Genomic DNA, 27,729 nt, shown 5'->3' with positions numbered 1-27,729 from the left:
TGAAACAATCGCACATGCCGCTGTAGCTAACACATTTTCCTGACGTAACAGTCATTTGTGGTGTTTGTTATTCTGTTTTTTGCGCTAAAACTGTCTATGGTATAGTCAGCTGACATCTGCTTTCTTTGGTATTGAGCAACAGTTAAAGGACGGCAGGCTTTTACTAAGATGATTTATCAAAGCTCATTAATATTGTGTTGAATACATGGGTGACCTAATTTCAAGAGGTGACAATATGTCCACAGAAAAATGGAACATCATGCTTTAAGAACAGCGAGCACGATGAATGTTTTCACCTTTGTTTGCTACAGATTTATCAGATAATGATATATCCCTAGTGGCCTTGTAGCTTTATACAAATAGAAAGGAGATTTTATGCAGTTGAGCTGCCATTTTAATAATTACAGTAGCTATTTATCAATGACGTGATTATTCCATAAATCACAACGTGTATTTTACTTATGTCATGTTAGAAAGTTGTGAGCGCAAATGTTTTCAATTGTTGAGAATCACTATCATTGTAATAGATAGTAATTTGCTAAAATGTGTGTAGCCAGAGAAGACAAACTCTGCTGAAAGCTGTAAGGAAACTAGAGTCTGTTCTCAGTGTAAGAATAATGGCCTCTGATTTCATCAAATAATACTCGGACTGTGTGCCCATTCTTTGCAAAATTGTAACACGCAAGTCCGACTTCACCTTCCTGACCTTGAACATAGTGTACTAGCGCAGACACTACTGACCTGACGTGTAAAGCCACATTTCACTCTAGGAGTAATGACATACATGGCTTCCCCCTGTGATAATAGCGAATTGCTGGAGGTGAGAGAAGGCAGAGCTACTCAGCAGGATGACATCTGCTTCATAAGGTGATATTTTAGTGAGACAATCCTTAGGGCTAGTTCACACAGGGCTAGTGACTGCATATTTTGGTCCTGATTTTGACACGGGAAGTGCCTCAGAATCAGGACCAAAATGCACCTGTCGCGGCTTCCAGCTCCGGAGTAGGCCCAAATGAATTGGCCTAGTCCAGAGGGATTGTCTTGACGCGGATGCGCTGCGGCGATTTCCGCCGCGGGGTCCGCCTCAAGAAAGGGCAGCTCACATCTTTTTTCCACGAGCGGGAACAAACCACTTGTGGAAAAAAGATCGCTAGCGGTCTACATAGACCTCTATTGGGAGGGGGTGGATTTTAACGCTGGGTTCGCACCAGCGCTTGATTTCCGCTTTCAGGTTTCCATCTTCTGCAGACAGAAAACAGAAACCTGTCAGACTGTGTCCGGCCGTGAGTGCCGGTGATCGTTTAGTGCTCTCCACGGCGAAACCATTTTTTTTTCATCAGGACACAAAGTCCTGCATGTTTGTCTTTGTGTCCGGTTAAAAAAAAAATGGTTTCACTGCGGAGAGCGGAAAACCCTCACAGGCGCTCACGGCCGGACAGTTTTCAAACCCAGTCAAATGAATGGGTTTGAAAAATGACTGCAGGTTTCCGTCTCCTGACCAGTGTCGGGCAGGAAACCTGCATAACAGAGACCCGGGATGCAGATGTGAATGAGCCCTGAGGTGAATTCCGCGCCAAAATCTGCCCCCTCTTGCCCCGTTTGAACTAGCCCTTATAGTCCACACATAGTATTCGAGTCTATGGACATCACCAAGAGCGGTCAGTCAGCACTGCTCCATACAAGCATCCTCTGTTCTGGCTGGCACATGTGACATGCTGGAGGGGAGCGTTGTTCAGACTTTCTCTGGCAAAATTAGGTGTTTGCCGGGTGCCCGGAGCAGGACACAAGGCTGTCAGCTGAATGGTTGCATTCTGAAAGGGGATGTCCATTAGACAGCCCCTTTAAGGTTGCATCCCTACAAAAGGACTCCATATTACTATTGCGGCTGTGCAGATGCAGCATATTTAATGTAGCCGAGGCTTATTGTGAACTGATTTATTGGTGACCTTTCCTCACTGTGGCCATGTTTGAGTTAGTTGTCTGTTAGGGAAAGGACGAAATTACATTGTCTGCCTCGCCAGGTAATGAAATCTGCTGCAGGATAGGGCAGAAGAAAATGCTATTATTTTGAGTGTGGAAAACATGATATGGTGGCTCTGGCTCTATATATAGAAACCAAAACCTCAGCCCGTAACTGACAGCGCTGTGACCAGACCCAACCGATAAATTCTGTGTTGTCAAGAAACAGAACCCGAGCTTTTTATATTGCAGGCCCCAGCTGTTTTCCATTATAGGAGGCTAAAAGACAGTTAACATGCTCCAAATAAGATGAATATTGCTTTCAAGGCCATTATGCAGAACATTTGTGCCAACCTGTGCTTAGCTTGCTGGGAGAATCAGTAGTGATTGGGGTTGTCATAGGAACCGCTAACATGATGCATTTGAGGTCTGAGCAAAATCTGATGTTAATACAGCTAGAAATTAGTTAAATACCACTAGGTAAATGCCATTGATAATACCACTGCTATCCTGGCTTTATGTTACTGTATGTAGGTACATTTATTGACAATCTATGTTATTTTCATTGATCATCAGTCTAGTTATCAACATAAAATCTATGACTGAATGAATGAATATTACTTATGCTGCCATTAACCCCATAACACGTAATATATTGTGTTACCATAGCTTGATTCTTACAACGATCATTGCAATTGTCAATGACTTAAAATGAGTACTTTTGGAGCGATATTAAAAGTATAGAAATCAGAGAGCCGCCCTGGTGGTCAGGTTTTTAATACTTACATCAAATGGCAGGGAGAATGCAGTATTAGGGTGCATGCACACTACGTAACGCAGGGCGTGTATGAGAGCCGTACACGCCGGCGTTACAGCAGGGCTGCCGAACACTTCCCATTCACTTCAATGGGAGCGCTCGTAAACGCCGCTGTTACGAGCGCTCCCATTGAAGTGAATGGGAAGTGTTCGGCAGTCTGCTGTAACGCCGGCGTGTACGGCTCTCATACACGCCCGGCGTTACGTAGTGTGCATGCACCCTTAGGGTGCATTCACACTACGTAATCGCCAGCTTATTCTGAACGTAAAACACGTTCAGAATCAGCGGCATATAAAGCAGATGCCATTCATTTCAATGGGAGCCGGCATACAAGCGCTCCCCATTGAAATGAATGGGCTGCTTTTTTCTCTACGAGCACTCCCATTGAAGTGAATGGGAAGCGCTCGCGTGTACGGCTCGCCGTGTGAAGGGGCCCGGCGCTTGGCTCAGTCCGAGCCGTACACGCGAGCGCTTCCCATTCACTTCAATGGGAGCGCTCGTAGAGAAAAAAGCAGCCCATTCATTTCAATGGGGAGCGCTCGTATGCCGGCTCCCATTGAAATGAATGGGATCTGCTTTATACACGCTGATTCTGACCGTGTTTTAACATTCAGAATCAGTCAGCGTATCAGTAGTGTGAATGCACCCTTAGGGTCCATTCACAGAAAAAGAAACCCATTGAAGTGAATGGGAGCTTTTTTTTTTCAGCACTGAAAGTCCATACCAAATTCCCCTGGATGGACCCTAACATTGTTTTCACATTGGCATCAGATGCTCTATTTGGAGCCTGTCTCTGATTTAAGTCGGCATACTGCACTATTTTTTCCAGCAATACAATGGACCCCTTAGCAAAACCCATTGGATCCCAGAATTTATCACTGAGGTCCATAGGGTATCACTGGTGTCCATCATATGGATCTGGTATTGTGTTCTGGTTTACATTATAAATAAGGTGGACATGTGGATAAAGGCTATCCATGCTAGGCTGGAATCACACATGTAGTTGGTGTTTTTTGGGGGGGTTTTTTCTGTTCTTTTTAGTCAAAGTCAACTGAATCCAAGAAGAAAAAGGATAATGTAAAGAGTAAGCCAAGCCTATATGCAGACAACCATGGGTGAAAACGTTATTTACGGCAGTTTTGCACCCATGTGGTGCCTGTTTTCATGGATCCCTCATACACTGCAATGTATAGGGGGGAATTCGTGAAAATGGACAAGATTAAAGCACGGCCTATATTTTGATGGTTTGTTACAATAGTCATGTGAATAGTCCACACCCATAGACACTATAATGAATGCAACCTTGTAACGGTTGTGAAAAAAACAGTGAATATAAGATAACACATCTTCTGCCTTGTGTATTCATTTCTTGGTTCGACTCATCAAATAAATTGTCACAAAAACTGCATGTGTGATTCTGGCCATGGATGGCCGTCTGCTTTGGTTCATACAGGGTGATCTCAAGTGGAGGCCTCTTTCCTCCATTGTCTGTATGCTCTAGAACAAAATACATTATGAACAATTTCCTAATATACACTGAATACTCAGAGTGTGCCATACCATTATGTGTGAGAGTGGTTTGGAAAATAATAGTGGGACACTGCAGCTGTTTCATTTATAAAATCTCAAGAGATCTCAAACCCGTGCTCCTATGTTGTAAAGTATTAATAAAAGGTAACTAGGTGACTGGTTCAGATTGTCTCTAAAACTGCAGGACTAGCAGCTGCACACAGTGAATCTCTATATAAGCACACGCACACACGCACACACACACACACACACACACACACATACACACATATATATATATATATATATATATATATATATATATATATATCTTATTTAATTTAATAGTTCATTGAAATCTTAAGTGCAAATTATTTGTTTAGCCTGCGTGTATTTACAGTTTGCAGTAGTCCTCCATTTAAGATGACAGACCAGACAGGAAGATAAAGATATACTGTAAAGTATCCATGTCTAGCAGTGACAGTCCAGGAATGGTACGTCTGTTGTCCTTGGCTACATCTCCACTCCAGACCCCAGAATAATCCTGCTGAATCAACTCCTGGGAGGGCTGATGAAACCTTATATACATTGTGGTCAGACAGCTCAAGTAACTGCACAGTGTAAATACCTGATGAGAACAGCTCACTCCCATGGGATTACATACCCTGTGATCCCCACTAATTCATTTACTTCATTTACATATCACGCTTTCCATTCACCCATGGACAGAGATTGGAGTTTTTTCACAATTTTTGCCTGAGGATCCAAAATATTTTTAGATTGTTTCTCATAATAATCTGAATAATCCTCTTTTCTTCATCTCCCTATAGTAGTGTTAAATTAAGTCAGTCTAATGTGTATAGGGATATCATGACTGTTCCCAGAGTCAGACAAAACTAGGCCCTAAGGTATGACTTTGAGCTCCTGGACTTCAATGCAAAATTTGTAAGTTCTGTTCACGCAGATCCCCCCAAAATCAGCAGCAGATACTGCCCTGACTTTGTTGCCTGTTGCATTCTGGAAAAATAAGAGTCCTGCTTGATATTTTTTCGGATGATATTGGGTTTGGCATTGCCCCATGTGATCTCCGATCTGGCAGCCCATTCCATTCTCATGTATGTCAGATAGAAGCTTTTGAAGGAATGCATTGAGAGGCCTGACCGTCAGTTCATTGGAAATGCAGTGTGAATCAGCAGGACAGAACTGAGATCATATGGGGCATTGCTGGACCTGACTTCTACAAAAGCATTTGAACTGTAATTTTTTTTTTCACATAGCACACCACTGAATCACCAATATAGAAATAATTGGGTCAAAAATGTGGAGTGCTTCTTTAAGGGGTGTATATTACTTTCTACAAATCCCTTATACTAGTAAGGCATTCCCCTGAACTTTTCGCAATATTTTCTATGTTAATGTGGACAATAACAGCTCATCTCTTAGAACACAGTGACCGACATTTACTAAGTTAGGCAGGTAGTCTGAAACATGGCTCAAGCTGGAATATAAATTTGGTGAATATTAGACTGTCTTAAGTTTATACCAGCCATTAGATGGCCAAAGTTTTGATCAAAATTTTGGCATATATTGTTGCATTTAAGCCAGATCCCTTTTCCTGTAAACAAAAACCAAAACACGTACCCTGCCAAATACCAAACTAAGTCCCACTATAGAATAAACAACCAAAGGAAACATGAGACAAATGTAAAAATATATATAAAAAGTATGACAAATATTTATTGATAACCAAATAGTTAAAAAATCACAGGGAGACATACAAAAATAACTCACTAAACATAGTGAGCAGACAGATCAATAACCCACTCAGCAAAGCGCAGTGCAGCTCCTAGTCATAGGTATATACTAGAGAGTCTCTGAGACCAAGTATATAACACTCCACCCAGGGAACATAGCAGCCAGCCAGATAGACAACTGGCCAGTTATACAGCAACATCATATATCAAAAATTACATACCCAGAGACATAGTAAAATAGTGAACAATGGAGTCCATTGCACAGTGTCAAGGGGAGCGCCTTTTTTCCTGTAAAGCCACTCCTGTCTACCATGAGACCACCGCTTCTTTCTGAGCGGGTCACGGCAAGGAAGGCCTCATCTTAGAATATGTAGAGAGCACATGTGATGGGCCTTATTTGGTAAAGTGCTCAGTGTGTGTTAGGCTAGGGCCCCATGTTACGAATATGCAGTGTTTTGGCCGCGGTGGACATGCCGCAGCAACAAACACTGTGCATTACTGTACCTGCAAAGTGGATGGGGTTCTGGATATTCACATCCACACCCTGCAGAAAAAAAAAAATCTGTAGCGGAAATGCTGCAATTTTCAAACCTTTCACTTTTTGTAAAAGGTGTTTTCGGCATAGGTTATAAGGGCCCCGCGCAAAAAGACGCGCATTATACGAACATGCCATTGAACTCAATGGCTAACTACATTTTACATGTGTATTATTACACATGTAAAATGTACAGAATACACCGAGCGCAAACTCTGTGTGAAGGGGCCCTAATAGAGAAAGAGAGTCCGCAGAGGAAAACTTTGCGGACTTTCTATGAAAAAAGCTGCGGAAAAAAATGCAATACGGGTCTGCCATGATTATTCCGCAGCATTTATTGACAGCCTAAGGGAGCCTTCACACTGAGTTTGCGCTCCGCTCATTCTGAACGTAAACTTGTTCAGAGTGAGCAACGTAAAAACAGATCCCATTGATTTCTATGGGTGCCGGAATATGCGCGCTACCCATTGAAATCAATGGGAGGCTTTTTTACCTATTGCTTTCAATGTGATACGCGCGTATGCCGGCACCCATAGAAATTAATGGGATCTGTTTTAACGCCGCTCATTCTGAACGAGTTTACGTTCAGAATGAGCGGAGTGTAAACTCCGTGTGAAGGCTCCCTTACTCTTCTTCGTGTTCTAGATGGGAGTTTGGTTTATTGGTTTTTGAATGTTCATTCTGGACTAGAAATTGAGGAACTTTTTCATATATGAGAGCACATTTTATATACTGCATATATATTTCCTGGTAGATGTCCTATTCTACATGATAAAAGGCTGTAAACAGTAATTGTATGCATTTGATGACAATTTCTGGATTTACACAGTATGATCCTCATCATATAATGTTTATATGATTGATAAGAACAGTATGGCCTGCACAAAGGTTACATACGTGGCCTCTGATGGCAGCATCTTAAAATAGATAGCAGAATGATCAAGTGCGAGGTCTCTTAAGGTGACTGGCAAGGCTGTTTGTTATAAGTAGTGTTTGTTATACACTAGCACCGTAGGCGCTCTGGTCATACTTTACTTTTATATATTTAGTGTTTTACTTGTTGTCAAAACTTTTATGAGCTCAAAAGTTGCCCTTCAGCAGAAATTCTCAGACTCACAATAAATCACATTTAAAGGGGTTGTCCCGAGACATAATGTTATATGTACTTTATGGTAATGGTATATAAGTGAATTTACTTATATACTTCACCTGAGAAAGATCCCAGTTTAACTACTTGTGGTCCCAGTATCTATACCATGGTTTGACACATGTACACTTCCTCTTCTGCTTATTTCAGTGACATGCTTGAGGAGTCCGGCTGTCTGGTTCAGTTCATTACCCAAGCCCCTGTATGTGTATGGAAGAGTGGAAGGACAAACTGTCAACCAAATTGGCATCCAGCTGACAACTATCATAGATGTATGGTCAGCTGTTATAATAATGTCTGTAGAATGTTTCAGATCTATTATCTCGCCTGTTATTTACACATAATATTGTCCTGAAATTCCAAGACAAGTTGCATGATTCCTGTTCTTCTATGCATGAGAAATAGGAAGTGATGGCTGATACAAGAGTAATCAGTAGAGGTGAAGCTGACTTGGTCCTGTAATATTGGCCATTCTTGTGACAGGATGTGATATTTTTACTTCCAACTATGTTTATGGTCACAAGGTCATGGAGGATGAAATGTGACCTGCTCACACCAGACAGAAGCCTGTTGTCAGAGCTTTAAGTTCAGGGCATATTTGCTGCATCTATAGAGATTACAATACTACTTGCACAGTAAGTAAAGTTTATATTACAGTTATTGATATTATGTCATCATGTGACAGCTTATATGGGTATTATCAGGGGATAATAATGGTTATCAGTGCATTCCCTGCACTAGGTATGCTTTATTACTAATATATAGCCACCTTTGTAGAGAGTAGCGAGGTGCCAGCAATATGAGCACTGGCTCCCCAGCAGACACTATGACTATGTCAATAACTCCCCTCTACTTGGGCTGCAGGTCTATTGAGTAGAATGGAACTAGTCATGTGACCAGGAGCCAAAGAGACAGAGGAGCAAGAGTTCTGGCCTCCCCAGCCGCCCTCTGCAAAGGTAAAATTCAGGGCTCATTGGGATCCTGGTTATATATCAATAATAAAACTTAAGTGCAGGGAATGCACTAGTAACCTTTATTATTCCCCAGGTAACCCCTTTAATAGTTAAAACTGTTATATTGTAGTGAATAATACATCGACCCAGGGATGGACATAAACAGCAGAGGGAAACTGTGAGGAATTATGAATACAGGCTCCTTGCTCTCCAAAAATAGAGTCCATGTCTCCATAACAATCTACCAATAATTGTCAGATGTAAAATGTATAAATTCATTCCCTTACCTGCAATCTAATAAACAGTGGGGGGCTGCTATTTTTATGGGAGGGGAGAGGGACCCCTTACTTGCTGGAATCCTCTGTAGTTACACAGCATGCACATATGGTATGTTTCCCCTGCTGAGTATACTACCCGTAAGCAGTGCTTACAGACAGATTCTCTAATGTCATCAAGGTAATAGCAGTGTATAGAATGGCCCTGTGTGACAGACTGCAGTGACAGCCAGGCAGACAGACATGGTGAAAGTGATTGCTGACTGTGCTTGTTTTCTAGTCAGCTGCAGTACAGCAGCTGAATGGTGGGGGTGGGGGTACCTTATGCTCCACATGCTTTGGTATAGGACACTAGTCAAAAAATGACAGGAACTGCTATGGTACTTGTCACTCTTTCAAACGTGTTACCCCCAGGGTCCTCTTTTGCCATAACCTCTTTATTAAAGCTGTAAGATTTATGGGAGATACGGAAAAAACACATCTGTAATAAAATGAAGACTGAAAAAAGGAAGCGCTGAGAACAATTGTGTATATTGGATACTTTAATTTTCTTTACAAATGATTAGAATTAGTCAGACTAAAGCGCTTTTTGATTTTACACAATTAAATTGTTATATAATGAAATGTTCTGCCAATTTTTAATATACTTTGGACAGAATTTAATAAGACTGAAATTTCATGTGCCATAATAATAAATACATGTGGCACATCTTGATCTGTCCCATAGAGAGAATATGAAGTCTTATGGTGTGAACGGTCATACATTTGCACTATTTTATACACAATGTTCTATCGTAAAGTGTACCTAAGTGTTCAGATGGCGTTGCAGGATATGCTGATTTGTATCAAAATTAGGTATAGCACTATGCCCAGCTATTATTTAACTTGTATTCTGCATTTTTAGCACTTTTACAAGTTTTTACAGGGATTCTATCATTGGTGTCAGTGGTTTTGAGATAAAGACATGCCTGGATAAGGCTATTGTACTACTACCTTCTTTATTCTCCCCGCCGCTCCATTGTAATTCTGGTTAATTACTTTATGTAAATGAGCCCACCAAGCATCCCTGGGTGTTCCCCAGGGTCTCCGAGCACCCCCCCCCCCCATCATACCTTTATTCATGCCCCTCCATTGCTTGTGCTCTGTCTGCCCTCCTCCATGGATGATGTTCTGGCCAGATCACGCTGCTTCATTTGAACTCTCGGGCATGCGCAGTTCCGCTCCGTTCAGAGCAGTACTGCGCATGTCCGAGCTCCGTTCAGAGCAGTACTGCGCATGTCCGAGCGCCATTTTAGTGTAGCTCTCTATAGAACTAAGTATACTGCTCAGTATGCTTAGTTCTATAGAGATCTACACCAAAATGGCGCTCGAACATGCGCAGTACCGCTCTGTACGAAGCAGAACTGCGCATGCCCGAGAATTCAAATGCAGCAGCGCGATCTGGCTGGAAGAATATCCAGCATAAGCAATGGAGGGGTGTGAATAAAGGTATGATGTGGGGGGGTGCTCACACCACTAAGGGCTCGTTCACATCTGCGCCCGGTCTCCGTTCTGCAGGTTCCCGTTTCCTGCAGAAAATAGAGCAAGAGACGGAAACCTGCAGGCATCTTTCCAAACCCGTTCATTTGAATGGGTTTGAAAAGTGTCCAGCCGTGAGTGGCAGTGAGCGTTTTATGCTCTCCGTGGCGAAACCATTTTTTTAAAACCGGACACAGAATCGGACATGCAGTATGTGTCCGGTTTAAAAAAAAAAACAGTTTCGCCGCAGAGAGCATAAAACACGCACACGGCCGGACTCGGCATGACAGGTTTCCGTCTCTCGCATGCAGAAGACGGAAACCTGATAACGGAGTCCGGGCGCTGGTGTGAACCCAGAGTGATACTGTCCCGCAAATAGTAATATAATTCCCCAAATCTGTTTCGTATGTTTACTATGAACTTGTAGTGAAATCTCATTACATGTGCTAGTGGCATATCTCTTGAAGTTACCATAATATTTCTGTGTATACATGTCATTTATCAGGATAAGCTGCGTATCATCTATATTAGGCTTCACAGCCTTTACTGATCCATCATATACATTGTTTCGGGTTTGCTTTCATGATGTTTTCATGACTTGTATCATATTTCCAGCAGTTCTACATATCCCTTATAAATCAAACACGTCACCTCCTTGTGACCACAACATTAATCTGAAAGAAGTTATGCATTTGTCTTTTATGCAGCTTGTTGATGTTGTCAGCTTTAGGAAATAGTTATTTTGTTTCTACATTTGCTACAGGTAATATTTACAGTAATGATGTAAAATTCACCAAGATTGGCACATTTCAGGCGCAGAATGTTTTATTTAGTTTTAGACCTTTTTACCAACTAGTTTGAAAGGAGTATAGCTTAGATGAATCGGGGACATGATTGGAAAGGCTACATTTTGGCACAAAATTGTACCAAAATTTTTGTATAAAATTTTGCCACAAACAAGGCCAACCAATAGGTGATGTAAACTTTTAGATATGCAGCTTATGCTTTAGATGTATTATATAACCTGAGGTACTTGGATGTATTAGATTAAATGTATCTAATGTTTACACTATTCATCCCCCAAACTCAATCTGTTCTTGCCCCATTCTGATTTTGGAAGGGATAATAAATTATTAGGACTGACGACTTTGAGGTAACTTACTCAGTGTGATAGTGTACCAAAGCTATCATGGACTGGACCTTTTGTCGATAATCCTTATCCTTTTCCCGGTAAGAAAAACGTTTCTAAGACACATAATAAAAGTGATATACAGTATGTGGGCTAGTTTTTTGGAGGTTTTAGCTTAGTAAAGCTTAGTACCCCTTTATCTAAGTAATTTGCTGCTTATCTGGCCTTGTGACTCCAGTCATGACTATTTAACCTTCCCGTTGCTATTCCAAGCAATATTATAGCACAGATTGAACCCCTTTCCCTATGCCAGTATAAATGGAGGCAGTCTTGCAAAACTGTAGTGCTCAAAAAAAAGATTTTTGTTAGATGTTTGGAGCTTCTCTCTTTTGTGTAATTGAAGCTGAGCTGAAATATGAAACACAAATAATGGGCAGGAGTGCCGCTGTTTTTAGCGACAAAGCAGGCTTCTTTACCTAATCCTAGAGTTTAGACAACTTTGCTAAACCCCTCCGAGGATGTAGATTGCAGTGGATGTAAAAGACTTGTAGATGAAGAATATTTATCCCATAGCTGATCTGGGGGGATCTGATCGATCCTGATGGGGGTGTATAACCATAGTTGCACATTGAGCCTGACTGCACCCACCGGATGACTGTAGTTGTGTTGTGCTGTACTGGATGTATGTGTGTTCTCATTCATTTCAGGGGGAGCACCAGCGATAGCCAAGTGCTGTAGTCCAGTTATCTTCAGTGCACCCATTAAAGGTAATGTGAACACAGATACCTCCCATACAGTACAGGCACGACTACATTCAGCTAGCAATTTGAGTCAGGCTGAATGAACAATGGGAATAATACACAGGATTGGTGGGAGCCTCAGCTGTCAAGCTGCCACAGAACAGCTATTTATCCTCTATAAATATTCTTTGTGGCATAAGCCATTTAAGAGTTAAATGTTATTGCCTAAACTAAAGTTGGAAGAACTTAGACACCAGTACATTTCAATAATACTTTTAAGATGATCCATCTTTCCTACTGGATTAATGTGAAAAAAAGTGTAAGAAGCATCATAAAGGTAAACTTTTCCAAGTCTGTCCACAGTGTTTGTAGTGGATGAATTTGTACATAGGACATTATTCCCAGGGACACATCCTAAATGCTAGAGCTTCTTTTGTACAATTCTGGCATGGAAACCTGGCAGTGAAAATTTGAAATTGCTGGATTTTTTGTGGCACATTCTCAAGTACTATATTCCAAGTAAAATAGCAACCATAGCTATTTACAGGAGTTCTTTAAGCCTCCCATACCCATTCACGTAATTTACACACAAAAGATGGAAAGTCTGATGGAAAGGGTTACAAGAGGATATTAAGAAGCCAGTAAAGTGAATGAGTGTTTACTATTGTAAGGGGAGTATAATATGAATTACAGAGTTTTTAACTTAATTAAATATATTTCCAATCATTTATCCAGATTATTGTATAATAATGTAAATAAGAAATACTAATATTAATCCCCTCCCAACATTCACATTGTATATGTATGGTAGAAGTTGGAAGGGAAAATGTGGCGTATGGATGATTCAGCATCATACATAGCCCGTCCTGATTGTGTTACACAGCTTAGCCCTCACATGCTGCAGTCAATAGCCAAATGCCATATCACCACTTTTGGTCGCCTTACCCCCTCCCCCCCCCCAAAAAAAAAAAAAAAAAAATTAAAAAAAAATTGAATAATCCTGCTTATTTGCAGAATAAAGGCAACACAATTTCGCAATAACTTTAACAGTTACTCAGTAAATTGTATCAAAGTAGTCTTTATAACCTTAAAGAGGCTGTCAGGTTAGCTGAACCAAGTTTCAAGCACTCTATAGTGAGATAGTTATCCAAGGAATCCAAGTTCATCCTCATGTCTTAAACTAGGGCTGCACAACATTTTGAGGTACAAGGGCCACATTGTTGGATTGTATAATATCAATTGCCATTACAATAAAATGTAAAGTTTGATTTGTAACTGATGGCTGCGCCCATTGAAATGAATGTGAACACCGATGCGTCCCATCCAGTACAGGCATGCCTACATTCAGCTAGTGGTTACATTCAGGATGAATGAACAGAAGGTGTAATACAGTGGGAGCCTCAGCAGTCATACCCCCACAGATCAGCTGTTTATCCTCTATCACTATTATTTTTGGCATAATTCTTTTTAAGAGTTAAATGTTATTGCCTAAACTAAAGTTGGAAGAGGTTAAACACCAGTAACAATAAATTTGAGATGATCTGCCTTTCCTACTGGGTTAATGTGAAAAGATAAGATAAGATAATCCTTTTAATAGAAGCATCGTAAAAGTAGACTTTCCCAAGTCTGTCCACGCTGTTTGTAGTGGATGAATTATCTGTACATAGGACATTATTCCAAGTGACACATCCTAAATATATACCTTAGTATATACCATAAATGTCTGAAAAGTGGGGGGGTCATTTCTGGAACTACTACTTATCCAGAGAACAGGGTTACCTCACATTTGGCACTATGGAGAAAGGGAAAAATATGAGTCACAAAACACTGAAGTGTTTCATATGCCCCATGAAGTACAGTGGAGAGAACCACATATAGATGTAACAAAGTTTAGTACATTGTGGCATAGAGTGATAACTTAACTTTTTCTATAGATTTCAATTGATTTTTTGAGACAGTATATTTAACAAGGGTGTTGCCTTTGCGCCAAAGAGGTAAATGGCAATGCAGTTATTGCTCCAGAGAGTTTATTTGCACATTGACAAAAACAGCTTACTATACTATTTGAGGCTACCATGTAACTTGTGCCTCTCACATAATCTGCTCCCCAGAGCCCCCACTATCTCACAGTCAGGTTACTATGGCTCTATTACCATCCCAGTGTTACCAGTAGCTGTTTGCAGGACCAGTGGTGACATCATCCTCACAGTCTAAGGTCCTGAAATGTCCATTTTAGTGTTAGCTATTCTGTGCTTTCCAGAACTAATACTTAATACATGTGTACAGGTGCTAGATATGGGTGATAGCATCAGCAATAACAGGTTTTAAATCTACATTCATGATTACCTTGCATAGCTTAAACAAACAAAAAAAAGCTGGCGTGTCGTAACTGGGTTTGCATAGAGTATAGCTGTGTTATGCCTGAGCCAGATACAGATGATGGGAATTTGTAAATTTAGTACTCCATAGCCTCATATGGGGCATGGTGGCAGACCAGTCAAAAAGTGGGATTGACAAACACTGCAGTCAATGACTTTTAGCTGGTCTGCCATGGCAGAGGGTAGCTATGCAGGATTTCTGGAGATTCTGTAAATGAATGCCCCCTGACTATAGACATGTTCTATTTCAAAGTAGTTTGATACCCTTCATAAGTTTACATGCATTGAGTACTTTTACGTGGCCATTGGATACATCTATGAAAACATATCCTCTAATGGCCAGAAGATGTCTCATAGTCCGGTCTACTTTTAGATGATTTATGATAGATTTATTATTTATATGGGATCTACCTGTGGTTTTGCAGCGTTGTGTGTATACCATGGTACTCCATTACGTGTAATGTGCCTCGATTACGTTCAAGATGGAACGTTATTAATGTCAAACCTGTCTTGTGTATGTGTTTGTATCTCAGGAAAAGATGTTTCTATTCTTCCTTGAACTGTATGAAATAAACAGCACCTCACGTCTGAACAATTTCTACTCACATAACAGGAGATGAGAACATTGTTTTCTAAGTGAAAAGCGGTAAAACCGTAAAAGGAACAGATAATTCTCTGTGAAGTCTGATAGTTCTTTTTAGTGTATAGTATATGTTATTGTATTCATTTTTTTTAACATGATTCAAAACACAAGAAATGCAAGAAACAGAGTTATATATAGATGAACATAGAAACAATGAGGAGAAAGTAGTGTCACCAAGAATATTCCTTTCTTCAGGTTAATGCCCAGACAGGAGGAGTGCTATCTGTTTTTCCCTGTCACGGAGCAGAGACGCTGCCATCTTTTTATCTGCTACAGAAGCAATATAGCATCTTTTCCATTCCTAAAACATATGAAATGTGTGGGTATATATCTATGTGTGTGTGCCTGTTTACATGGATACATGTGTGCTCATTTATGTTATGCTTCCACTCAGTTTGCGCACGAAAAATACGGAGAGAAAAGTGCTGCTTGCAGGACTTTTCTCTCCACATTTTTCATGTGGAGAGGGGAATGCAGTGGCCCGAATGCAGATGTGAACCGGGCCTAAGAGCTGCATTGAAGACCCCAATAACTGTTTGAGAGTCTGCAAATATCATTCTGTAGAATATTGTAAAAAGTGTTAAATCTCAAATCCCTTGCAACTTCCCATGTTACCAGATGAGTAGAACAATTCTGACAATAACACGTTCTAAAACACTTTATGCTAAATCTGCTGTTCATATGGGATCAAATGTAAAGTAGGAAATACACATTTTCCTTCATACCAGTGCAGTAGTATTTGCCTCTACCTCGAGTGCATTATTTGTCTTTGTGAAGTATCATTAAATAAGGGTTATGTGAAGCCACTAGGGAACTACCATGTCTTAGCTACAAGGTGCTGTGGGCTAATGTAAGATAAATGTCAACAGAACACCTTAAAAAGGGTAGACGTATGATGTATTTACTTGATAGGATTGTTTGAGCCATCTGTAATGCTTTTAAGCTACAACTATCTTTCTTGTAAGATATTTTCCAGATGAGACACTTAGGCAATCCAATTCCTTTCAAAGGCAGACATTAGCACCTCTCAAAGTACCTCCAAGAGTTGAGAGCCAACTAGTATAGAGTTATCTAATATAACTAGAATTACATTTTACAGTGATGTCATGTTCTTCTGGCCTCTGCTGACCGCTTGTATATTTAATAGATGTTCAGCAGGTGTTCTTTTATTGAAAAGAATGACATATTCCGAGTGACATGCAGTATACACAGCAGAGCTTCTTATTCACATGTGGGTTGCTTCCTTTTGGTCCAGGAGATAACTGTTTACACAAAAAGCACTAGTGGGGCAGAGAAGGATCTATGTGTGATCCAAAATGTCTGCAGCTTAGAGAGTGGTAGAAGTAGTATGTCAATAGAACTGCGGTCCCTGGGATCATTTACCATATGGGTCATTTGGAGTAAAATCATCCATTGTTTCTCCTGAATCCTTTATGAACAACTTAATTAAACTAATAATATAAAGAGTAAATTGATAATACTTATACTATATCCTACAGAACCTGGGTATTAAGCTGCAGAGTTTATTAGGCCTCATTCACATGACTGTATTTCAGGTCTGTAAGGAGGTGTATTGTATGTAGCCATAATACAACTCCTGTAGAAAGCTAAGTTGTTATTTAGGGGTGGCCACACACATTAATCTAAAGTTAGTCAAAATGGACAGTTTGATCCAAAACAATTCTTCATTTTAGTTGAGAGATGACACACTGCAATGGTCGGGAAAGAAGTCGGCTGTGCTTAAATCTCCATCCGATCATTGGAAGTCCATGAACGCTTTTCTGTAAAGGACTTTTCTCAGAAAGGTCTTTCATCCTTTGTCATTGAAATCCTATATGGCCAATATCTGTATTGTATACTATAGACTAAAGTGTGTATGACTAGTCTGGTTTTGGGCCTTGTATCCATGCATCTCCCCTGTGTCCCTCAGCTTCCGAGATGCCCTATTCCTAAAGTAAGACACGGTATGACCATAAATGAAAACACTGGAAGGGAGGGGGTTTAGCATCTGGAACCTCTGTCCAATATCTTCAGATACACAGCTTCCTGTGTTCTCAGATAATGAAGAACCACCATTTTTAAGAAGCTCCCGTCTCCTTCCCAGCACCTAACCCACACTGTCTCACCTCTCCAGAGCCTGTTACAGGACTTTGAGATGGGGACTTTTAAACCTAAACTGGTGGATACCGGAGAGTGGGAGTTGGGTAGGAAGGTCTCAGTGGAGTTTGTATTATTTTATTGCTATGTACACCTTCACAGGCATTTTATATTATTCCAGAAACAACTTATCTTACTGTTTTGTCTCTACATTTCCATGGTAACTGCCAACAATAATTGTATAGCCTGATCCTGCACTCATACTCCCTACCATCTGCTCACCTACCACATGTCTGCTAGAAAGAATTATGGGACTGATGGAAAGCATTATAATGACACGTTTGTTTCCTGTTACTATGGGAACTATAAACACAACATTTTGATTTACTCTATAATATGCAAAATAGCTTGAATTTTCACTCTTTCTGCTTTGGAGCAGTAAAAAGTTGGTTGCAGAAGTGAAGACGGACTTTAAGTTCAGTAAAACTGAGGCCCCATTCACATCTGTGTTCAGGTTTCTGTTCGGGGGGTCTGCTTGGGAATCCCCCCTGGATGGAAACCTATACTCATTAAAAAGCGGTTGGTGGTCCTGGGCTCGAACAAATAGTCTGGACCCGCCCATCTGTCAGTATAAAGCCTAATTAGAAATGTCCCTGTCAGTGGAACAACCTACTGTATGTTGGTAAAGGTAGTGAACAGGCCTCTTAAATTCTGTACTTGGCTAAGCCTGGGGCTGAACTACAAAAAATATCATTTGGCTAACAGTACAGGTCAAAGCATCTCCTAGAAACTGTTTGAAAATGCTACTACTAAAATGGTGATAACTCTCTATAAAAAATAATGACATTTTGTTCTGTTCACATGTCCATCAGGGATTCCACTGATATCTGACAGATCTCATTGACTTGCAATGGGTTCCATTGTGGCATCCACAGCGCTATTCTTCCTCTGAGTCTGCTATGTAGGCCGCAAACAGAAGTGAACCTTACATGCTACTGCATAATAAATCTGACAAAAGTTGCTTTGTAATCCCTTGGAAATTGCTTTGTGGTAGTTGCAGTGATTGTTATAACCTATGACTATGTCATCCTAGACTGGCACGTTATGACTAAAATAGATAAATACTGCAACTATATAGATATATATACATATACTTACAACAGGGCAGCACAATGGCTCAGTGCTTAACATTGTAGCCTTGCAGCACTGGAGTCCTTGGTTTGAATCCTGCTAAGGACAACATATTCTCCCTGTGTATACATGGGTTTTCTCCAGGTACTCCGGTTTCCTCCCACTCTCCATAGATATACTGATAGGTAATGTATGTTGTGAGCCCTATATAGGGACAGTGACTGACAATGTCTGTAAAGTTCTGCAGAATATCATGGTGCTATACAAGTAGGCATAATAATAATAATACAACAAAATCAACATCTAAAAAGAATGTATATGGCTGAAACCAATAATTTGCACTGCTACTGTAGTTCTTTAGCACAGCAGGAGTAAAAAAAACTTGAAGTACGTAACAGAGGAGATTCACGGTTTGTGCCAAAACAATACCGTACACCACATTTACTGATTGTTTTAGACAACAAAGAAGTGTTGCTTGCCTTAAAGAGGACCTGTCATAGTTTTGGGCACATGCGGTGTTATATACTGCTGGAAAGCCGACAGTGCACTGAATTCAGCGCACTGTCGGCTTTCCCGATCTGTGCCCCGGGTGAAGAGCTATCGGTGCCAGTACTGTAGCTCTTCATCGTCAGAAGGGCGTTTCTGACGCTCTGTCAGGAACGTCCTTCTGCACAGCAGCGCCTATAGCACTGTGCTGTGTGAGCGAGGAGGAACGCCCCCTCCTCTCCCGATATTGCTCGTCTATGAACGAGTACTGTCAGCAGAGGCAGGGGGCGTTCCTCCCCAATTGCACTGTACAGTGCTATAGGCGCTGCTGTGCAGAAGTATGTTCCTAATGGAGTGTCAGAAACGCCCTTCTGACGGTAAAGAGCTACGGGGCTCTTCACCCGGGGCACAGATTGGGAAAGCCGACAGTGCGCTGAATTCAGTGCACTGTCGGCTTTCCAGCAGTACATAATACCGCATGTGCCCAAATCCACGAAAGGTCCTCTTTAAAGCTGCATGGCTTATCAGGAAAGGGATGTGACTTTAGATGCAGCAGCTGCTAGGTGGTATAATCTTAGACTAGACAGTCTAAAGATGTGCAAGGTTTATCTTCCAAAACAAACCACTCTGATAAATTTGGCACTTTTTAGAATTGTTTAATCTGGATTAGTAAATTTGCCACATTATGTACAGTTTGGAGGAAAGAAGAGAATAAGCAACATGACTTAAAGGGGTTGTCCAGTTTCACAAACAAATGCTATTGTTTACTGCTATGTGTGTCTATATCATCTGATCATGGACTGATTTTATCCACTGACAGTAAACAATGAATGAAATTAAGCAGAGATCTAGACAACTGTGAGAAATTGATACAGAAAGAATCAATCATATAACTTTTCATAACCTTTATTTGCTGAAACTGAACATTCCCTTTAAACTTTTGAAAAGGTTTTATAACTATATACAAAATCGCTAGCTACTCCTGTGCCATTATTGTGGCCCCCATGTACTAAAGCACAGAAGTAAATCACTTTATCTGTGAGGGACAAATGAACGATGAGCGGAGGACATTTGGAAAAGAGCAAAACCTAAAACTAGAACAGGAGAAATCAAGAGAGACATTCAATGCAACAAAACAGCCAGATGAGCCATGTTAGGCTATTTCCATGTTCATCTTGTTCTCAACTAGAGGGTTGACTAGCCATTTATAAAAGTAAGACCCGGATTGTAATGGGACAACTCTGTCAAGCATGCCTGCGTAGACATAAGTCTATTCTATGGAAAAGGACATCACTTAAAACACCCATAAAATAATAAAAAAGCGCTCTGGAAGAGATCCATGGTCAGTTTCTGCCATCTCTACTCTTATGTTTCTAGTCTGTGTTTCTCCTGTGTTTTGGAAGAAGCGGATCAGTGGCTTGGCATTAGAGTCTTTTTTAATGGAAGTGTACAGGGGAAAGAGCCAGGGACATTTTGCACATAGTCTAAGAGTGGTTCGCTTTTGCTGTACAGCCAGTTTAATGAGCTGTCATTGTTGTAGGGCAACACAAAGCAGAAAATAAGCGCCTGTCACTACTGCTTAGGAATGGGACTTACAGTAATGCTGCATTGTACAGGGCAGCAATCTTTATGTGCCTGGTATCACCAATAAGGTATTGTATTGTAATGAACTACTACTCGTTTAATTTTTTTCTTTACAATTTAATGTCTTGAAATCTGGGCTTCAAACTTAAATATAACAAACTTTTCAATATATATATACTTGACACATTCTGACTGTCTTGAATCCCTTCTACTCCTGTTGTGTTTGCATGTGCATTCACATGACATTCATCAGCTTGGTGTGGCAGGTGAATGTGACAGCCAGTCGCTGTGTAGAAGGCTATGACCTCACCTTTCCGGCTAGGTACTGCTATCGCTCAAGTGTAAGGAGGGCGGGAGAACAGGGACGTGTTCTTATGAATACTTCAAGTGTTCTATAGGGAACATTAGGCAATAACCAGAATGTTTTTGTGTACCACTTGTCCTATTAACACACAGGGTAGAGGAATGTACTGCCCTGGACAGGCAGATCAATTTAAACTTTTGGGGTGCTTTAGAACTTTTAAAGTGTACCTCCAATTATCAAACAACTTCTAATAAATGAATAGTGAATCTGAATATAAAAATGTATTAATATATCTTAAAGAAATCTGTTTCCTTCTCCATTTATTAGGCTGCACTCCTCCTTCACTCATTTCACATACAGAAGTCTATGAAGGGGAAGGAGGTGGCTGCTAGCGGCAGGTTTATTGCCTCGTTTTGTGGCATGGTAAGGTCTTATCTTGAAAGTTAGTCAGAAGAGCTCCTCTTTTCTGACAAAGTAGCAGTGCGTAGCAGCTGTAGTTATTTGTGTGACTTTTCTAGGAGCCTGTCCCTCCCCTCTTCATAGACTTTTATGTAAAAAGGAACTCAGCCTGATAAGAAGCATATTTCTTTAGTAAGGCTATATTACAACATTTCTTATATTTCCTTGTACTATTCTTTTATGAAAAGTTATATCATTGGAGATAATGTGAACACTTATCATATGGATACGTTATAACACCTGTAGACTAAGTGTTACAAATTAATATAGATGAGTGAGGGGTAATTGAATAAGACAATTACAGTGAAATAATTTAATTGAAGCGGTTTCCTCATCAAAGTTAGCCCTTTTCAGAATGGAGCTGATGTAGAAGCCACAACTAGCAAGTCATTTCTCCTACATGCCGGCTACTTAGGTGCATGGACAGCCATGTAATACATGGTGGGAGCCATTGTAACAGTGGTGCAATCTGCTCCTAAAAGGGTGCCTTAACAGGTCTGTTGAAAGGGTTTGGTTTGTTTTAACATTAGAGTGAATGGTGACAGATGTAAACGGGGTGATGTGTCTGAATCTGTTATTTTATTAATTGTTCATCTCATAGTTTTGATTCTATAACAGATCAGAACAACGGACTAACATGACAAAGTGTGATAGTCACTTAAGCTATTGTCTTTCTTAGGCTGGTGTTGCTACATTGCTTTCTGGTTTTGCTCATTTAAGCAGCTAACAGTTGGTTAGTTATTACTACATTGATCACTGTAAGGTAGACATTTGTGGCTTCCAGTGTTTTTCCAGTCCAGGTCTACTCTGTAGGGAACTTACCGTTACAGTGCAGGGCAAAGGTTAGTATTACTTAGCAAAGTTATTAAATGGTGATGTGTATTATCTATAGTTACTATATTAGCAGACCACTTGACTGTATACAAAGTGTTTTCCTAGGAGGTTTTGCAATGAATTTTGATAAAATGATATGTGATAAAATGGCTGTACGACATAGCTGTGAATTGCAGCAATGTATAGGAAGGGTTAATGCAGGAAATGTATGATGGTGAATGAAGCAGATAGACTGCAGTGTCACTGCAGCAGGAATGGTGAAATGTTGGTGATATTGGTTGTGGTGCAGAAAGCACTGCTGTTTACTCAGCAGGATAGGAAAGCTTTTCACTGCAGCTGTTGCTGAGTTACAGTTCCTATCACCTTCAAGCAGCCGCTGAGGTTTCTGGGAGTTGTATTTCAGCAGCAGCTGGACTGCTGAAGGTTGCTTATGCTTACCCCTGCAGTAGAGTGATGCAGATGCCTTCATCAGATCCTGATGTGGGTGACGCTGAGATTCTGGAAAGGAAATTCCATTTTCATCAGTATGGATGCACTGTTGTTTTTGCACACTAGTTCTGCTGTATTGCAGTGTCAATCAGGATCCATGAGCCAGTGCACAGAAACCAGGGATGAGGAACTTGCCTCTTATTGGTTCCTGTAGACTGGGAGGGATAGAAAGGAAGGGCTGCAGATTTCCAGCGACACTGTACAAGCCATCTCTCTCTGCTTCATCATCTGATGGGAAACCCCTGGAAGGGCAAAGCATCTGTGAGGGTGCCAACAAGACAGGGGCAAGACAGTATCTGCTGCAAATAATTCCTTAGCGTAGGGAGAAGGATGCTGCTACGTTTCAGAGAGGGGCGGACGGACAGTGTAAAGGAATAACAAGTGCTGTGGAAGGTAAGAGGATTTCTTACTGCTCCTCAATGTAATAAGAGTTTGCTGCAGTCTGCTGCATACTGTATGTTGCATGCACAAGTCAGGAGCAGTAAATAAGCGTGACCTATGGCTAGCACACCATTTCATGGTACATGTCATCCTGCAGATTTATTTTTTGCTGTAAGGGACGCTACTTGGTAGGCTTTGACAGCTCAAGCTGACACCTTATGCTAAGTGCATGTCTGTTTCAGAGAGCCTTCATTTTCCCTCCGGTTCAGATGAAAGTGTAAAGGGGTTGCATAATCCAGCTTGCTTACATTGATTTGGAGTGTTTAGAGTCCATAGGTTGTAAGTGTATATTGGATTTGCTATGATAATAACGCCTACTTCAATTATGCCATGCTCATGCAATATTAATGAGAACACACAGCCAGCAGAATAAATTAATGGCATCAGATTTTTCTCTCCCCGAAAAGCCACGCTATTGATTTTAGCTCCTTATCAACTTTCTAGCTTTATTTCAATCATAGAATAAGATAAGAAATATTTATTTGAAATTGGCGTATCTGTAGCAAAGGGCATATAAAGAGCAGTAGACAAGAACTGCCCTTCCTCTAGCCCTGCCAGGCAGGCTAGGCCTCAAGTGCAGCCATGGCTGGTACTGGACAGTGCAGAGACCTCTTCTGAAAAAAATGGAACTCACTTTGTACTGCAAAGCTAGAAAAACCGTGCTGAGATGTATCGCTCTTGTATTGTATGTGACTTTGTACGATGCGATTCATGAAGACAGATAATTGTATATTCTGTTCTCTCTGTCGCTATGTGTGTGTGTGTATATATATATATATATATATATATATATATATATATACGGTATATCTATATATGTGTGTGTATGTGTGTGTTCTTAACTGCAGTGATGAAGAGCCACTTTACAGTGGTGGGAGCAGTTGACTGCAGCACCTCTGCAGTGTGGATGTCTTAATTGGTATGGCCGCAATTTAAGAAAAGTATGCAGTGCCATAAAAGGCTTTCAGCAAATTACTAATAAGCTGTCAAATATTCATGAACATGCTACTTATAGACTTCTTTACTTTCTGTATACGCTTTATTTTATTGGCATTTCTCACACCATTTATCATAATTTGATTTATTCCAAATAACAAGTACTTTACTTGCTTTTATGGTTATGAAACATCCATAGCTTTTTATATTGGTTTATAAAACCATATTACAAGGATATGTATATATATATATATATATATATATATATATATATATATATATATATATAGTTGTTGAGATATTCTGTGGTGTTGCATGTTCCTTTCTACTACAATAACTTGGTCCCAGTCTCTGAGATACAGTATGTGGCGTTATATACCATGGCCCACCTTTAGTTCCATTGGTCCATGTGCTTGTCTGTGACATTACTGTAGTCACCAGTGATTTACAGAATATCCTTCATTTTAGCCTGAAAAAGGTTCTTACTTTTTTTAAGCCACAGAACCTCTGTTTTGCCAGTGCCAGAAAGTTAGTCTACCGTCTATGCTCAGGTAAATCTGGTTGTGTTGTCTTATTTTCGGGGTGTGATGGTTGTAGGTGAATGTGTCAGTCCTAAAGAGGATGTCCCTAAGGACGAGTACTTTCTATATGCCTTAGTAAAGAACCCTCTTCGTTTAGTCCTAGATTAGTGTTGCTTGCCCTCTGGAGTCCCTTATACGCATAGACATCATGTTGTTCCACATTTCTCCTGCAGCGGCCACTTTACCAGATATGATCCATCACCACATGGCATAGCCAGAGCACTTTTTTCTGATACATGTGCACTGTTAATCTCAAACTGCAATTTTTTTTAGATTTAGCTACAGCAAATAATTGTACTATCCTGTCCTTTCTTCCATTAAGCCACCAGTCAGGTCACTGCTGACAGGACATGACCACGGCTGCCTCTTTTCCTTAGACGCAGGCCCACCTATTATGACACTTTCAGTGTGACAGAGGGAGAATGCACAATTTTATTGGAAACCCTAAAGAAAGGCATTATAACAAGGAGTACGATATTTGTGCCTGGGAAAAGCCTGTACCAATACAGGGGAATTTGTGTGGAGTTTGGAAATGTAGTGCACCTTCTAACATAAGTGACATTCTGATGGTCACCCCACTATAGTAGTGACTCACTAGTATCTTACTGCCTCCTGTTGGGTTATACACTAAACCGCCAACAGTTCCTGATCTTGGGCCTTTTTATTCTTTTAACCCTCTTTCAATAACCTTTGGGTTGGTTTACTCACATTGCAGTGTTTGTGGATAAGGTGGTCTTATGCAGGTTATCATAATCCACTAAAAATTAGTATCAGGGCGGGTTCACGCCTGCACCTGTGCCCGGTTTAGGCAATCCTGCTGGGTTTCCATCTTCAAGTGAATGGGTTTGAAAAGTGAGCGCCTGTGAGCGTTTTGTACCTGTTAAGCAGAAACAGACAAGGGGGCGTGATTCTGAGATCCAGTTAGAGATGGACAGGGTTAGAGAGCCCTAGACACCACCCTAGAGCCTAAATAGCATATCAATTACCAAAAATTGCAGAAATAATTGTTTAGGAATGTTGTGGGCTACAGAAAAAATTTCAACTGCAGTCGAATCAGTGAAACATTGCCTATTAAATGATGTAAAAGAGCTGAACTTAGCAGAGGTAGTGAAAGGCCGTCTTTAAGCCGTAAGTCTATAAATTACAAAGCTCAAATGTGCTTGACTAAAGAACTTACTATCAAGCCACTTACAGACTTCACTTTTGCTTACGCCTTCACACGGAGTAAACGCACATGTATTTTGGCAAAATACATGTGTAAAAAATACGTGTGTAAAAATAAGACTCCCATTGACTTTAATGTGATTTTACACATGTATTTTGATGTGTATTCTGACGTGTATTTTGAAGTGTATTTTGACGTGTTTTTTTTACACGTGTAAAAAAAATGCCATTGAAGTCAATGGGAGTCTTATTTTTACACGTGTATTTTTTACATGTGTATTTTGCCAAAATACACGCGCGTTTACTCCGTGTGAAGGGGCCCACATGTTTTATTTTAGGTGATTTTGTACGCCTTTATATTTTTTATTTCATACATGTAGTGAAACACAGTCAGATTCCAGTAGTCTGATATAGGAGCAATAATCCTAAAATCGATTCCTGAAATAAAGGATGAAGTCCTCTCAGTGTTGTGAAGAAGATGAAATCTTACTTGTGCTGGGCTTATGGATGGATGTCTTATTATGGTGTTGATCATTCTGATTGTTGTTATTATTATTACTACATATCTTTTGGTGGTACTGTATACATATAGTGATACATTGATCAGTTGACCTCCATCTGTTTTACTCCTGATTCCCTAGATTAACCTTAGTCTAGTATTGTACAAACTCACTGCAGTCATTCACATCTGACATGTGGAAACGTCAAATGCTGTAAGTAAAGCCTGAAGCTAGTCTTAGTACTGTCTCCGTTACTTAAATGGCGTAATAAACTGTAGACAAATGAACATGTATACTTGATGGTAGTATATGATAATAATCACATAACAAGGACGTGGGTGGAATTAAGTTGGGGGCCTGCACTTGCGTTGGTACAAAGTCTATTGATATATTTTGCACTACTTGACTGGCACATTGAAATGACTACTTGTTCACATATTCAATGAATGGTGAACAAGGACCCCTATTATTCTGAGATAAGATATTCTCAGCCCTTTACTAATCAGCAAACTCTAGGGATTTGCAACATGAGATATGTGTACCCCATGGATGTGCATGACCCATCTTTAGTGAATATGCACAGTGAACCTGTGACACTGAAAATGCAATGCAATGGACAGAGATTAAAGCGTTTTCCAGGCAAAATTTATATAAATAAATAATTTTTTCTTATTATTATTATTTATTTATTTTTTAAAAAGGTGTGTAGTGCTATTAATGCATTAATAATGGGTTAATAAGTGCACCCAAATAGCTGTGTTTCTCTTGGAACTCCTGGCATCCTCTGCATTTGTATACTTGGTGTAGCTTCCTTTTCTTTTATCATACAGCTACCATGATGCATTGCTCCTCACTCAGAGCTGACTCACACTCCCTCCTCCTCTCATTACGTCACATCCATTCCCTGTGTCCCAGGCTAGCCCGCCCACTACTAGCCCTAACTAACTAACTAATCAACCCCCACCCCATCATGCTTACCTGTCCGGATCTTCTGGGCACATGATATCACTTCCTTCTGCGGGTCCGGCTCCTCCTCTACACATCTGCTGGTGCCTGCGCAATAGAGCCTGAGTGCCAGGCTGTGGAAACGGGGCCAAGGAATATTACCATAAAATCTGAAAATGTGCCTGAGGCGGTCACATGACCACCTTGGTTATCTAGGAATATATATATATATATATATATATATATATATATATATATATATATATATATATATATTTTAAATTGAGTAAGTTAGAGGTTAGGTGGGTGGAGGGTGTTTAGCTTAGTGTAGAAGTATCTTTTATCCTGGACAACCTCTTTATGATAAATACATTACAAGTTATGGTCAATATTTCACCCCAAAACTATACCTGAACCTACT

The 27,729-nt window shown here is 40.3% G+C and overlaps 1 protein-coding gene across 11 annotated transcripts in view; it reads left to right on the top strand.

Moving 5' to 3' along the window:
• MBNL2 (muscleblind like splicing regulator 2) overlaps window positions 1-27,729 on the top strand; it is a 136,026-nt gene that overhangs the window by 31,709 nt on the left and 76,588 nt on the right. Inside the window, exon 1 of one of the 11 annotated variants that reach the window (XM_075265349.1) lies at window positions 22,724-23,134. The exons of the other annotated variants lie outside the window; for them this stretch is intronic. The gene's annotated coding sequence lies outside the window, so the exon portion shown is untranslated. Of the gene's footprint in view, window positions 1-22,723; window positions 23,135-27,729 lie in introns of those variants that run through there. 11 annotated transcript variants of the gene reach the window in all.

Source organism: Leptodactylus fuscus, chromosome 2 (assembly GCF_031893055.1).
Source record: "Leptodactylus fuscus isolate aLepFus1 chromosome 2, aLepFus1.hap2, whole genome shotgun sequence".
NCBI classification, from domain to species: domain Eukaryota; kingdom Metazoa; phylum Chordata; class Amphibia; order Anura; family Leptodactylidae; genus Leptodactylus; species Leptodactylus fuscus.
Note: the sequence above shows the minus strand (reverse complement) of the source record. Positions and strands in the feature narration are given on the sequence as shown.